The sequence below is a fragment of the Corapipo altera genome, unplaced genomic scaffold (genome assembly GCF_003945725.1).
Source record: "Corapipo altera isolate COAL_440 unplaced genomic scaffold, ASM394572v1 22b, whole genome shotgun sequence".
Taxonomy (NCBI): domain Eukaryota; kingdom Metazoa; phylum Chordata; class Aves; order Passeriformes; family Pipridae; genus Corapipo; species Corapipo altera.
Genome location: NW_020884876.1, coordinates 546,898 through 562,478, shown reverse-complemented (window position 1 = coordinate 562,478; position 15,581 = coordinate 546,898).

Sequence of the window (15,581 nt, the reverse complement as noted above, 5' to 3'; positions counted from 1 at the left end):
CATTACAAGCACTGTTTAGAGAATGATATTTTATACCACTGTATTGAACTAGCATAGATTGTCAACTGAAACAGTTCCCTTTTTCTGAACAACTATTAATGTTAACAACTATCTAGTTAAACAACTAGAAGGCATAAATAATTAATGAGTTTAAAAGAAATGCAAGTGAACACCAGTCCACTATTGTAGAATAACCTATATGGCTAAAATGCAACATCTGAAAGATGAGGGCCACCTTCTACAATTCAATTTCTGATTCTTAGTTAAAATTTAGCAAAAGTTTGCAATGTTTTCACATTATTTTTAGTAGGCATTTTCCTCCGTTGGTTTTTATTTTGACTTTGTAAATGTTTTTCTTACTTTCAGTCCATTATGCCAGTAGGGTCTAGCATCTGGTGATACCATTGCTTCCCATATCTCACTTACATTACATGATTTTGTTATTTTTTTGTCTCCTCTGCCATTCCCTACCACCACTTTCCCCTTGGGGAAACTCAGTGCAACAGCTGAACTAATACTCAAAAAACCTCATCAACATATACGGTGTTGCCTGCATGCTATTTTGAGCTATTAACCAGGTAGATAAACAGCTCAACATTTCAGGCACACGAATAAAGTTCAAAGATAGATAAACAGGCAGGACTGGCCCAAGAAATTATGGCCTACCATTAAAATCAAATTAAAATCCTGGAATTCTTGTTTTGTAACAAACTAAAAAGGCAGCTGCATAATTTCCTTTGATCCTTTCTTCACAAAGCATAACGATGAAGGACAGATGAGTTAGAAGTAAATTTTAGACGGGTTAGAGGAAGTGATGTGGTCTCCTCAGGACTCCATGGCATTATGAAGCTGGCTATGCCATGCTCTGCTGAAATGTGCTTTCCCGAGTGTCATGATTTCTTGGTACACCTATTCTACTACTTCATTCCCAGAGCTGGGTGTGGTTGCATCCCGACATTTCTGTGATCAGACAGGCAAGGGAGACTTGGACAGGACCCAAATAAACTCTGCTGCTCATCCAGTGATTTTTGTGGGCGGGAGGCTTAGGTGGACCATCAACCTGGCAGCCCTCCAGAGATACAGCCCAAGGCTGCTGGTGTACTTCAGGCACATCTGCCCCATGTTGCATACACAGCCACAGTGATAACTGCTCTACTTAGTGTGAGTCTTTCTAACATTTCTGCTTGACATAGCAGGGAAACAGGAAACTTTAACACCCAACAGGCAGACTTCGCATTATCGTTCCAGACTGCTGCCTTCTTTGAGAAAGGCAGTGGTGCTGTCTGCTTAGTGGCTAGTGGCTCACAGGGAGGAAGGAGACTATTATCTTTCCTCCCCCACACCAATCACACAGTCCAAATTGGCTTCTTTTCAGGGCTACTTGGTGTGGTATTTCAGAATGAAACTATAAATGAATATCTGGGAAAATATCTACATTCTTCTTACTTCATGAAAAATACCAAAGCAATTTCATTTGCAGAATTAATTCCGCGGAATATCTCCTGGCCCATGCTATCTGCAAACTTAAAATCAAATATTTTACCTTTCTCCAGGGCAAGTTGTGTTTTCACTCATGAGTTTCCCTCAATTTTACTAGCACTGCTGTTTCTCTGTCTTTCCTTTTTATCTTGCCTATCACCATTTCACTTTCAGAGTGCCGTCCACAAAATACAAATTAGACAAATTTGCAACTGTACATTTTAAATGTATTACAGCAGAAGAGTAAATGAAAATCTCTGTGTTCAAGGCCTTTCCAAACCCTTGAGGCTCTGACCTGCATAGAGAAGAGAGAAAGCTTGCACCAAGCTGAGATTAACCTTTCTTTACTTTGTATTTCTAAACTTTTTGTGCTCTCAATTAAAAATATTCCCTTTGAAGGCTTTTCCTCATGAAAGAGGTTATTGCTTGCCTAAGAAATAATAATTAGTTGATAATTTAGGTTGAAAATAAACCACTAGTTCATGATTTATAATCCAGCAGGGAAATTACAGTTGTCTGTGTGGTAATCCATTCTAATAGCCATTTTCCCCTTGGGAAAGGTTGTATGAAGGCAATGTTTTACCTGGAGACACTTTTACTGGGAGATGGAAGCTGAGGATTCCTCCTTGCTTAATTCTTCTGCACAGATAAAGCTTTCCAAGAATAGTGTCTTCACAGTTTCCTTCTATAGGGGCATTTCCCCAGAAAGAGGAAGCAATAGAAAGCAGAAGGATCCAAGCAGCGCAGGAGATAAATGAAACTTTAAACGTCAGTGGAAGACATTATATCTTTCAGGGTGTCCCCAAAAGATGCACCACCCAGAGCTGTGTGAATGAAGTCAAATCCTGTTGGTTGTGGGTCACCAGTGGTGTTTACCAGGGCTCTACAGAGGGATCTGGATGGGCTGGATTGATGGGCTGAGGCCAATTGCACGAGGTCCAAAAAGGCCAAGTACCTGGTCCTGCACTTGGTTTACAACAACCTCATACAGTGCTACAGGCTGGAAAACTGCCTGGTGGAAAAGGACCTGGGGGTGCTGGTGACAACTGGGCTGAACATGTGCCAGCAGCATGCCCAGGTGGCCAAGAAGGCCAATGGCATCCTGGCCAGTATCAGGAATAGTGTGGTCAGCAGGATTAGGGAAGTCATTCTTCTCCTGTACTTGGCACTGGTGAGGCAGCAACTCAAATTCTGTGTTCACTTCTTGGTCCCTCAGTACCAAAAAGACATTGAGGTACTGGAGCATATCCAGAGAGAGGCAGCAGACCTGATGAAGGGGTTGGAGCACAAGTCTTTTGAGAAGCAGGTGAGAGAGCTGGGGTTGTTTAATCTGGAGAAAAGGAGGCTCAGAGGGAATCTTATCACTCTCTGCAACTACCTGAAAGGATGTTGTAACAAGGTGGGGGTTGGTCTCTTCTCACAAGTACCAAGTGAGATGACAAGAGGAAATAGCCTCAAGTTGCACCAGGGGGGGTTTAGATAGGATATTAGGAAAAATTTCTTCATGGAGATGTTTGTTAAACATTGGAACAAGCTGTCCAGGGAAGAGGTTGAGTCACCATTCCTGGGGGTATTTAAAAGACGTAGATATGGCACTTGAGGACATGGTTTAATGGTGAACATGGTGGTGATGTTGGATTGAGGGTTGGACTTGATCTTAAAGGTCTTTTCCAACCTTAATGATTCTATGAATCTATGATTCTGTGATTTTGTGAATACTATATTCATATCTGTGGTCGACCTCAAAGAAAAAAGACAATACTTTGACTCTAGTAAGTGTTAATGAAACTTCTCTGTCTGACCATTCAGAAGACACTGTAGCAGTCACAATTCCACCATCAGAGACTTTAACTGCTAAGAATGAGAGTCCTGCTGCAGCAGGCAGCTCAAGTGGGTGCCCCACTTGACTTCCTACACAGACCACACTCACACAGTCAGACAAGGTTTCCTTACCAGCTGGACCCCAGGTGTCCCACAGCAGAATCTCAGACCTCCTGATCCTTAAAGCAATTTATTCATGTCACAGTAACACAGGAACAGCTCTAGCTGGTGCCCCCAAGGTGTAAGCCCGAGCAAAGGAATCCCTGGGCTTTTATACCCTCAAAATCTATATGTGTGAAAGTCTGTGGTCTTCCAGTTGAGTCCTCAGCTCCTGCCCTGTCTCTCAGTGTCCATTCATCTGGTCTGCTCAGCACCAAAGGTCCCAGTGCCCTTTTATGTGCAGAGGACTGGCAATTCATGGCCTCCTGCCTGGGCCTCTCACCACCCAGAGCTCATCCTGCAGCTGGCACTACAGCTGCACACTAAGCTACCTGCACTGAATGTATTTCTCAACAGTAGGCTTTCTTATAGCATGTCCAAAGCTTGTTAGCAATCTTGTTAGTAACCATATGCTCTTTATTTTTAGTTTTGAATGCTACTGAAATGAAAGAAACAACTGTCAGGAGTCTACCTGGAGTTCCAACTTGCCATTTTGTGTCTCTTACAGCTGCCTTTCTTTAAACCATTTTTCATCCTGTTCTGTAGGAAAAATTTTCTTGTTCAGAGCCGTAATTTCAGTATTTTAACTTTTAACTTTGCTTGTCAGTGATTCAATACCTACTTACTATGAATATGAAATTGTTATTTTTAAACTGGACTGAATGCCCTTCATTTTTTGATGACTTGTAGTAATCTCTAAACTTACTTTATTATATGGAAGTTATCACATCATTCTGCCCATAGTCCAGAAACCTCTTCTTCTCAACATACAACATATTTTTGACATGGCATTCTGCATCTCAGAGGGGATCTTATCACTCTTCACAACTACCTGAAAGGAGGTTGCAGTGAGGTCTCTTTTAGCAGGCAGATGACAGAACAAGAAGAAATGGCTTCAAACTGAACAAGGGAAGGTTCAGATTGGACATCAGGGAGAATTTCTTAACTGAAAGGGGGATTAGGCATTGAAATGGGCTGCCCAGGGAAGTGTGGAGGCACCATCCCTGAAAGTGTTCAAGGAGTGAATGGATGTGGCACTTAGTGCTATAGTTTCGTTGACATCATGGTGTTTGGTCAAAGGTTGGGCTCGATGATCTTGTAGGTCTTTCCTAACCTTAATGATTCCATGATTCTGTGATTAATCGTTTCAATTTTTAGTAGCTTCTGTCATGAGTAACTGCATAAGTGATTTGTCTTTGCTAATAATTCCTTCTTGAGACAGAGCTGCTGACTGGATTAAGTCATGGTGTTTGGCCTAGAAATACAACTATTCCTGCGTTGCTCTGTGTGTATCTTCTTATACCTCTTTTAGGGTTGAGGTAGATGTGAAATGGACAAATCAAAGATTTATCAGGGATTTCTCCTTACTAGGAAGTTCTTAAAGCCTGACAACTCCTACTGCTGTGGAGATAAATGATAAAATTGTGTTAACGTCTTTTAGTGACATTTCTACATGAAATATGGGTTTCTCAACAGAGTTTTTCACAAATGTTTTCAAAAATTGAGAGCCAAGGGATCTGTCTTCGTGGATCATATTGTAGAAGTTACAACAAGTATGAGTTGGAAGGGATTTAGTTGAATCAGCTTTAAATACTGACAGTACTGTCTTCCATGTCTTGCCTCCACACAGTAAAGCCTTGGAGGATATATACTGTTGGCTGCTCAGAAATGCCTTGTGCCTCCATCAAGAACTAAGCTCATCCAGAATTACTGCACTTTCAGACACTGATTTATCCTAAGTTTGGTGCAGGAACATCTGTAGAATTAATTAGAAAGCAGAAACCATTCTGTATGACCTGAATGAAACCATCAGCTGAGTTAAAACTGTGGCTTGAACAGAAGATGAGGAATAATGGAGTCAGCCATAGCTGTTTTGGACCTTACAGTTTACTTTGAACTTAAATTGAATTGCTTTGTAGGCTCTAGATGATTGATTTTTTTTTTTTTTTAATTCTGCAGTTCACAGAGTAAACGGACAAATGAAAATATGGAAATTGAATCAAATTATTAAGGAAGCCTTCCTTTGCCATTGAAACTGTGGGGTTTGGCTAATTTCATGTACAGTCCTGCTGGATATTACCAGGCTGGTTTAAGTTGAGTCTTGATCGTATTAAAGATTTTTTTCTGATTGTTTAAACCTTTGGGAAAGTAAAAAAGTTCATTAAACAGAGACCTGAAGGGAAAGAATCTCAACTGTTTTTGAGGCTTCTCTTTGGAAAGATAGTATAAGAAATGCTGCTGAAAATTCCTTCTTAATAATTATTTTTTTTATTCCAATAGTAGATGACCTGTTTGTCAAGTAGGTTACAGCTGTTTGGAACTGCCTTTACTTAGTAGACAGGATGGCTGAGTCACATTTTTACTGAATTACCCTCTGGTCAGCAAAAGAAGTTTCTAAGCCAGAGTGCCATCCAGAGGGAATTTGATATGTGTACTAGCTTTTCTTTGGGCTGTGCTAGAATAACAATCTTGCACTTTCTGAGGTAGAAAGAAGAACATGCTGTAAATCTAGAAACTGGAACTTAAGAGAGTTGCTTCAATCTTATTATGGAGACATCTGACATTAGCAGATTGTTCCCATATTTGTGTCAGGAGTTTTTATGAGACTGAAGCAAGGAAACAAAACAAAACACAGAAATTTATGCATTGTAACATTTACACAAGTGAATCAAGCTGTGAGGATATAGTTTTGGAAAACACCGGCTCTTGTCACTGCAGCATGGCCAGACTTTGATATTGATCTGCAGAACAGTCTTCCTGACATGATATTTCTTTTGCCTGTATAGTGGAAATACTAGTAAGCCCCTTTGAAATGTTTTTCTTTTGTTGTGCTGAAATATCTGGTTATTCTTTGATGACAGGTAAAATGCTCATCTCTGTTTCTACTGCCTCTGGAAAAAATATTTGTGTTTGTGCTGAGTTAGTCTTGGCCACTCTCTCCTCCTCAGCCAGTGGAGGAGAGAGAAAACTGGAAGAAAAGGGGTGAAAAACCTCATGGGCGAAGATCCCTTTCCAGACTAGACCTGGGGAAAATTAACTTACTGCAAATTAGAATAAATATTGAATTACTGATTTGGGTAGGAGGACACACAATGCCAAACATCAAACCAACACCTTTCCTTTCCCTTTTCCCAGGCTCAGCATCACTCCATCACTCCAGAGTCCTTTACCACCCCATCAGGTGGTGCAGGAGGGTAGGGAGTGCGTGTTTACATCAGGACACAGTGGTTCCTCTCTGCTTCTCTTTCCTCCTCGCATTTGTCCTCTGCCCTCTGCAAGGGCTGCAGTTCTTCAGGAGTATCTGCTTCATCACAGAGCACCTTCTTCTCTTCTGGTCTTGGTGTTACCACTGCTGTGTCTCACTCTTTTGTACCCTCCTTTGCCCTTTTGAAAATATGTTTTCACAGAGATGCCACCAGCTTGTCTTATGGGTTCAGCTGTGTCCTGTGGTGGGTCTATTGAACCATGTGCTCTTGCCAGTGTGCAGTCTTTCACAGCTTCTTAGCCATGCTTGAAAATTACTTTGAGAGGTAAACTTTGTGAATGGGTTTTGACACATTTTATTTTATACTATGAAAGAGTCATGACTGTACTGAAAAGGCCATTCTCTGTTTTGAAGTCCTCTGGGATCCAAGTATGCATGTAGAAACCATACGTTCCTTATCATAGGAGGTTAAAATTCAGTCATTCCTCTCAACGAATGAAAGTTCCAGTCTAAAAACATAGTTGTTAATCACAATATAGCTCATCTTAGCTGAGTCTTGGTGATTTAAACCATTTATTTAAATCAGTGATGAATTGCAAATTCTGCAAGTAAACCTCAGAGTTTAGAAGTAATTTCTGACAGTCAGTAAGCTACATTCCTGTGCCAAATTTATATATGTTTTTCATACTATTAGATCATTCTAACTGGTTGAGTAATGTTAAAAACAGACATTAATGTCAAGCTACTTCTAACCAAACATTGCAATGGAGTCCAGTATCTAACTAAATTTTCCTTTGTCAAAAAGAATATGATTTATATCACCTAAATAGTTTTTCAGACCACATTGTTTTCATTTGTCCCTGTAGGTGCATGGTACTCCTTTTGTTTTATCCAAGGATAATGTCTTTCATGAGACTGAATATTTACCATTTCAAAGTCCTAGCTCCCTTGATAATGTTTGCTAGTATTATTAAAATGTACATGCAAAATTCTTGCTGTTCAGAGTACACCAGTGGGGAAAGGCCAGACTGTTGATCAGCCTGATGCAGAGACATGCTGACGGCAGAATATTTATTTACCCTTTTGAATTCCTAGGTTGCCCCAGAAAGTGTCATTTGTTTTTAGCAGCGATTCAAGCTGACATTTGCATCACATTGTATTACATTAAGCAGCATTATGATCTAGAGGAATGCTAAACTAAGTAGGTAGAGTAGACAACTTAAAACAGAAACTCCAAATGGCTAAGAAAAAGCCCTTGAGGTTTAGCACAGCTGTTGCAGGAGGGTTGAATGGATTTTGGTCTAGAAAGACTGAAATACACCATTTCAGAAAGATAAGTGGTCTTATCAACTCAACCAGGGCCCAGAGTTACTTCCTGAGGTGCTCAAGTTGATTAAATCTGCCTGAGAGCTTTTTGCATGCATGCAAAATGGTTATTTCCTAACCCCCCCAACAACTGCAGTTATAAAAAAAAAGGTCTCGAACCAGTACCATTTTTTTTTGTAGTTTGCTATACCTTTTTCTCAGCTATAAATCAGATCAAACTCAAAAATACTATCCACTGAACTCCCACCTGATCTCTAGCCAGACTTCCTTATTCTGCTTTGCATTAATCTCAACAATCTAATAGAAGGTGAAAATCTTTATTTTTTCCTCCAATGCCTTTTTCCTTTCTTCCTGGGGAAGCTTACCATCTTCCAGCTGGCTTTATAATGAGCAGGTCTCCTTTTTTTTATCTGCCCCTGTGTTTACTCTTGGAAAAATATTTAAGAAGCTTTGGCAAGAGCTGTAGGGACTCAAATGCAGTGCTGTGTAGCAGCCTATGGTACTCAGTGGTAAAAACATTTCGATGCTCAGAAATATGTGTAAGTTTGGTGAGCTGTCCTAGGAAACAAAGATCCAGCTTAGCTCAATAGACAAATGTTAATATTCAGCAACAGTTTAAAGATGGACTAAATCTGCCCGTTTAGAGCTCTGTATTTAGGATTATGTCAGATAAGCAAGAACTAAACCTACATATATTCAGACTTGTGATAAACTGAGGAATAAATATTAGGCTTTCTACTCCTTGTAGACCTTCAGCTGACAATGCTACAGAGATGGGTGAGCTGAAGGTAGTGAGTTTTACCTTTCTAGCTGCTACTATCAGCGTTTCTGATCATCATATGACCAGTAAGTCTTTGTCAGCCTCATTCAAATGACCTGATCAGAGTAAGTCTGAGTGGTATTTCTACAGCTGAACTTAACAACACAGGATTCCAATATTAATATGAATCCCTTCTTTTCTGTTTCTCTCTTATGTCTCCTTTTTCTTCCCCAGACACGTTTATTTTCTGTCTCCATCTCCATTTGCATTCTACGGACTATTTGTCTGGCAGACTAATAGTTTCTTTAACAAAAATTATTTACTCTTTTGATTAGAAAGGTGGCAAAAAGGACAGTCTCTCACTGGCACAAGTTTGCCAGGTCTTGGCAAGGCTTGTAGGGTCAGGGACCAGACATTGCAAAGGATTAAGATTCCTAAAGTAGGATTCATGCATTTAGTGCTGAAATCCAAAATTGCAACCTCAAATTGTGTCTTAATCTTGAAGCTGTCTGAAATCACCAAGACTTAATTTCTCTCAGTACAAAATCTATTTTTAGACTGATGACATATGTATGTAGCTCCACCAATTTTGTTCCCAGATATATTTTCGAAAACCAGAATGTCAGAAGACCACAGTATTTCATCACAGAAGAAAGATACCTCCTTTTTTTCAACTCTGGTTCTGTTGCGCTGACCTGTTTATGAAGTGCCATCAGATAATACTGGCCACTCCTTCTTAGGAAAGGAGTGTCAGGGAAGTCTTGATGATACTGGAAAGTCCTAAAACTGTATTTACTTTTCAAAAGGTTTAATTTAGATTGATTTGAGAGTCCTAGGGATTAAAGATAGCAAGAATAAAGGAAGGACTCTGAAAAGCAGTGAAAAAAGTGTTCTCTTCAGCCCATTTAAAGTGCCTTGACCGAGCTCAGCATACTGGTCTTGAAACCTAGTCTGTTCTTGACTTTTTTGCTTTTCAGTTATCTCTGCTGCTCCCCATAGTGCCCACTCGATTGCAGACTTAGGACTGCAAAGCAAATCTTCAAACTGCAGCTGCAATAACCGATCTTTCATTTTGAATATAGTTACCTGAAACTTGTTGGAATGGTGAAGCTCAGTCAGACAGTTAAGAAGAGAGTTTCTGACTGAGATAAGAAAAGCTGTATTTAATTCCCCTCAGCTGTGAATTCCCTTTGCCTGTAACAAGTTTAGAAGGGCAAAACTACTCTTCTCTCTGATTATGCAGAAACAGCTTTGTTGCAACTGAGCTGCAAAAACCAATTGCTTCCACAGAGACTTTTTTTATAGTTGTCTATATACCAGCATACGGATAAAGGCAACTAATAGAAAAAAGATAAGAGATATTTAAATGCATATTTCTGTGTGCTTGCTTGTTTTTAGTGATTAAAAATAATGATCAGAAGGTGATAAATGCTAGAATGACAATGGTATAATACTCCCAGTGATCTTAAAGCAGTAAATTTCCTCTTATGTCAACTAGGTACCATGAAAAAGAATGGAAAATAAGGATGTTTAACAGTGATGTAAATACAAAAAATACCTTCTTAGACATTGTTAGCTCAAACTAAAACCTGACTGAAAGAGAAAAAAAGATGTTTATTTGGCAAATGACAAATAGAAAATAATTAATTAACATTAAAGAAGAAACTGTAGTTAAAACTCGGACTTTGATTTCACATATTCTGAGAAAATATTGTGAGCAGTTCATAGTAGGAATAGTCAGTGGTAGAGTGCTAACAAAAACTTGAAAAACACCCCATTAATTAGAAAATTTAAAAAAAATAGGGAAAAGTTTTAAATTTAAAACTATTAAAGTTCAGATTAAAGGAAATAGACTACTGTGCGTTCAGGGTGGGGCATGGGGGCGTTGTGTTTTTTTTTCCTTTTTTGTTTATTAGACCAGTGTTTTCGGCAAAGAAACTCAAGCTTTGCGCAAATTTTGTGTCACACATGAAAGCATTTTTTCACCAATAGAATCAGTATTTCAGACCTCTGGTAAAATCATCAACACTTCAACCACAGATAGTATTAAATGCAGTATGTGGGCAGTAAATATCATCTCTTCACTGAATCTGATGTTGGGGACAGGACTGTTCAACGCTGATTGGTAATTTGGCCAGCTGACTCTGTCCTGTAGTGAATAATATGATTTGTCATTCCTTCCTGTAACTATCAGCACTTCTATTTGTAACATCTTCATCAGAGAGGTACAGGACTTTCTACACTATAGTTTTGAGTTCTCTTTAGTAAGTGCCTTTATATTAATACCTATGTAATACTTGTCCTGTGTAGTTTGCATACATGTAATGAAGTGGCAAGAGGGAGAAGGAAAGAAAGAATAAGAAATCCTGTAAAATTTTGTATGCTTTGTTGGTAGTTGTAGAAGAAAGAAATAAAACTGTAAGAAGAATTTGTGATTTTTACTATCTACCATAAAAATGAGTGTTCTAAATTTACTTAAAAAAGAACAGAGCCTTTACTTTTTAGAAAGGCAAATGCTTTGTCTGCAAATGTTTCTGAGTTCAGTACTTTATTTTTTTTCTCCACAGCATTTGCAAAGAGTAAGTGGTAGACTTAGTAATAAACTCTAATAATTCATCATAGTTGAAATGACATGATTTAACATCTTGGCACTAAGAAAAAAAAAAAGCTTTTCAGCGCTGCTCAGAATGAGAAAAATCCATTGGTTATGTGGCAAGTATTATGCTATGGTACTCACACTGTGAAATTGAATCAGTTCTTATTCTGCTGCCGAATCTTATTCTGCTGCAGAATTCAGATGCTTAGCAAGATGATCAGCAGAAACAGAGCAGCACAGCTTTGTACCTGTCACTTTATGTGTGTTCCACAAATAGTGGTTACTGGGCAACTGAGTGAGCAGTAGAGTAAAATCACTTTCTTCAGAAATACCTGTAGTTAGGATGCTTTTAAATCTCTATCCATATTACTGCAAGAACAGTGAAACTGAAAGCTCTCCTTAGGTGTTATTAATAGCATTTTAGAAAGTGGACCCGGTGGAAGAAGCTCCCCAGCTGCACTGGCAAACTGTTGTGATAGGTGTAAATAAGAAAATGTTGAGAACAGAGAGATAGAGGTTACCCTGATGAGTCTTCAGGACAGGCTTGTCACCACAACAGGCATGAGCAGGCAGCAACTTGAATTCAATAGTGATCGTAGAATGTGTCGTGGTTTAGGAATGGTATTCTGCAATTTAGTACTCCTGCTAAAACCATGCACTTCTTCCTCCCTCACTACAGTTGGAGGTGCAAAAGGTAAATATCATAGGTTGGAATAAGAACAGTTTGCTGAAAACAGCAATGAGATAAGAAAACAAACAGTAACAGAATCAATATAAATGACAAAAGATATTTTATCCTCTGAGAAATTAAATTCTTCCCAACATCTAATCTTTATCTTTTAGTTTAAATCTGTTGTCCTATCATTTTCTACCCATGTAAAAGTCACTGTCCCTCTTTTTCTTAAGCCCCCTTTAAGCACCAGAAGTCTGTAGTGAGCTCTCCCTGGAACCTTCTCTTCTCCATGCTGAACAACCTCGGATATCTCAGCCTGACTTCATAGGAGAGGTGCTCCATCCCTTTGAATGTTCAAGATGATTTAATGTGTTGAACAAAAAAATATTAGGAACTTTCCAAAATGATTATGAACACTGCAAACTGCTATTTTACAGTGCACATGTTGATGTTTTGAGATAGTGGTGGGGAAAGTCCAAAAGTTAATATAATTAATAAAAGTAAAATTTTAAAAAATTCAAGTCACACAGTTTAACCTGCTTCCTGCACAATCATTCTTTTCCTTTTGTTTGCTTACTTCTGCACTGATAGCTTTTATTAACTAAATTTTAATCTTCAGCATCATTTCAGAGTACTATTGCCCATGATGTATTGCTTAAAGAAAGTGCTGTGGCTTTAGGATTGTATGGAGACAGCGTTGATGGAAGCGTTCTAAGAGATTCAGGTGGTGGTGGTAGATGACCCATGATTCGGATCCATATAAAAGAGTAGACAGCACAATGGCTCTGTAAACACTGATCTCGGTACTTTTCTTCAAGTGTTTATTATGCCATACTCTTTTATGGAGTTTTCCGAAAGCACTATATGCCTTTGCTAACCTGTTGTCTATCTCCCCACCAATCTTACCATTCGAGGAGATGAGGCTGCCTAGGTAATTAAACTGCTGGATTGATTTGAGCTCTGATTGGTCAATGGTGATGTGGGGATGATGGAAGATTTCCTGAGGTGCAGGTTGATAGAGAACTTCTGTCTTCTTTAAGCTGACTTCCAGCCCAAAGAGCTCAGCAGCATCTGCAAAGCAGGATATTAAATGCTGCAGAGCTGCTTCTGTGTGGGCAACAAGGGCGGCACCATCAGTATAAAGCAGCTCTTGGACAAGATGGTTTAAGGTCTTGGTGTGGGCCTTCAGTCACCTTAGGTTGAATGGGCTTTCATCAGTATGATATTGAATGTAGATACCGTCCTGATCATCGAGGTCTGCTGTGGCCCTTTGGAGCATCATGCTGAAAAAGATTGTGAATAGGGTTGGTGCGAGAACGCAGCCTTGTTTCACACCATTGGTATTTAGAAAGGACTCAGAAAGTGCATTGCCATATCTGACTTGGCTGCGTTGATCCTCATGAAGTGAGATGATAATTTTAAGGAACTGGAGGAGACATCCTAAATGTTCCAAAATCTGCCATAGACCTTTTCTGCTCACAGTATTGAAAGCCTTTCATTTAGTTACATTAAAAATTATGATAAATATAAGCGCAAATATGGTTGGTCTTGTATCTATGAAAAGGTCAGAGGGGACCCTGTGCAAGTAAAACTGACTCTCTGTGTAATGCACTCTAGAAGCAGATGTCATTTGTGAAGGAAGGCTAATCCAGATTAGTGTCGCTAAGTGCTGTAAGTAATAAATTGAGACAAATTTTTATTTTTCTGTATTTTATTAAGGGTAAGAGCCATTTTTAAAAAGTTCTTACTGTTTTAGACCTAAATATTGAACCTTTAAATACAACTCATATAGCTAAAGGTGTAGTTCAGCCTGATAAGTCCAGAACAACCTCAAGTGAAATAATTTGCCTTTGTTAAGTGAGCATATCTCATTGATTACACACCAACAGTTATGTAATACAAGCAGGGACAATTAAACTAGGTAGATTTAAACTATTTTATTATATTGAACTATATTATGTGGTTTGTGGAAAGAACATGACATATTTAGTGTAGTAATAATAATTTTCTAGCACACAAGTCATTTAAATGGAGATAGATATAATAATAATCAGGAAAAGTGGCTTTCTTAAAACTCATACTCCATTTCTGTTTCACTGCCTGGAGCTTATGAGGAATGACATTTCAACATCCTTTTTCATGGCCTTTTCAGGAATAAAGTGGCATCTCACTAAGATAAGTAGAGTATTCTGCAATGAGCAAATTATGGTCATTTCTGGGACAACACAGGTATGGGAAAGATGTTCTAACCCTTTGTATGTTTCTTACTATTGAGAAGCTGAAAAAAGGGAACTTGGCTTTTTTTTTACATTTCATGTCCTCTCTGACAAAAAAGCACACCTGTCTTCATCATGTGCAAATTAAAGGCAAATTTTTAATGTTTTGAATAATAGTTTACAATGACAGGAAAAAGCAAAGAATAAACATGAAGACAGCTGAAGGAATTAGACATCTGAAAACCACACGGGGACCCAGATGTTAATTGTCTTTTATCATGAGGTTTTGAATAGCATTTCTCCGAGGCTATTTCTATGACATTGTTTGGACCAAAAAGTAAGGAAAAGAACTAGAGTGATGTCCTGGTATCCTAGTTTCAGCCAGGACAGGGTTAATTTTTATACTAGCCAGGAGGAGTCATGGCCAGGATCCTGATGTTATTCAATACCATCTCATGTCATTGCAAGGGGCAGGGGAAAGGTAATCTCTCTTCCTTTTGAGGAGAAGGGTGCTCCGTCTGGTGGAGAAAATGTGGCAGCAGAGAGATGATTGGTATATGTTTATGGTCGCAGCCTTTCCATGTAAATAATTTCTTTGTCTTGTACCTTTGGTTATTAATATTGTTGCTGTTACTCTTTGTTTTCTTATCTCATTGCTATTTCCAACAAATTGTTCATATCTCAACCCATGATCTTTGCCAACAGGAAGGGAAGGGGAAGCGAGCAGCAATGAGGTTTTAGTGGCAGTACTAAACTGGAGAATACCATTCCTAAACTACGACACCTGGCCATTGAAAATCTACAGAAATCTGAAGCTGGGAGTAAACATATTTGAACTTCTAAGGAATGGGCATCCGTATTCCAGAGTATCAAAGTCACAGTTGTGTTTAGACATACTTGTCTTGTCAGCAGTGTGGTAATTGTTTGAAGCATGTTGTTTTTTTAAAAGGGAAACAGAAGTGGATTTCATTTTTTATGCAGCATGAAAATGGGCCATGGAGAAATTGTTTCCTGCTGCCCTCACTTTGAGGCTTATAAAGGAGAGGACACTTGCAAATAATAAATTGGACTTCTTTTTATCCTTCTATAGGGATAAACCAAGAATTTCTGCATTCTTGCTGTTTGGTACCTGTGGAGACACCAAACTGTATTGTTCAGGTTATTGCAGTAAGAACATGGATTGTCATTACATATAAAATATAAACCACTTTTTCATCCTTATCCTCTCCCTTTACAAATCTATGGATATATATATTTAAATATTATGCATTCACAAGGTGCCTTTAAGAGATGTTGTCTTGAAAAGAATAGAAATCACAGATGAAGCAATATCTCTTTATAAAGGC